This window comes from Carlito syrichta, unplaced genomic scaffold, assembly GCF_000164805.1.
Source record: "Carlito syrichta isolate Samal-C Ts95f unplaced genomic scaffold, Tarsius_syrichta-2.0.1 Scaffold307930, whole genome shotgun sequence".
Classification (NCBI taxonomy): Eukaryota; Metazoa; Chordata; class Mammalia; order Primates; family Tarsiidae; genus Carlito; species Carlito syrichta.
In genome coordinates this window covers 767,063-767,923 of record NW_007252026.1, presented here as the reverse complement: position 1 = coordinate 767,923, position 861 = coordinate 767,063, and positions in this window count along the sequence as shown.

Genomic DNA, 861 nt, shown 5'->3' with positions numbered 1-861 from the left:
AAGAAAGAAAGGAAGGAAGGAAGAAAGAAAGAAAGAAAGAAAGAAAGAAAGAGATGCAGGCGGGGGAGCTGTCACCACACCTGGAGGCCAAGAGACCAAAACAGCCTCCGAGGCAGCTGCTGAATTTTGCAGTCAGAGAAGGCGCGACAAGCAACCGCCAGACTGGGTCTTGCAAGCCACACAACAAGTGTGGATGTCGTCTAGAGAGCAGGACTCCACTTCTTCAGAAAGACCGCTGTGTGGCAGTGGAGACAGGAATGAATGCAATTCCCTAAGGCCAGACATGCAGCACAGCACGTAGGACCTCTCCCTGCTGCCCACGGGAAATGTTCGAGGCAGAGGAGGCCGAGAATCAGAAACCCCACAGGGCATCACATCTCAGGCCTAGAATCCAAAACCCTGCTGGGGTATCGCATCTCAGCATTCCACTGCATCACCTCAGACAGGCACTGCCCCACATTTCTGAAGGAAAGGCTGAGACCCCAGGCGGCCGAGCCTCAGGGAGCAGAGCTCAAATCTAGATCAGAAAGACTTGAAGTTGTTTAGGAAACATCACAGGAGCATACAACTAAACAACTCCTAGAAAAAACATAGGGAAAAATCTAGATGTCCTTGGATGTGGCAGTGCCTTGTTAGATGCAACACAAAAGACACAGGAAAAAGGCAATTAAGTAATTAAGCAATAAGTTGGACTTTACAATCAAAAACCTCTGCTCCGAGAAAGACAGTGCATCAAGAGAATGAGAAGCCAGGCCACAGACTGGGAGAAAATATTTGTAAAAGTCATCCGATAAAGGAATGTTATCAAAATATACCAAAAAAAAAAAAACCTCTTAAAACTCAACAACAAGAAAACAAACT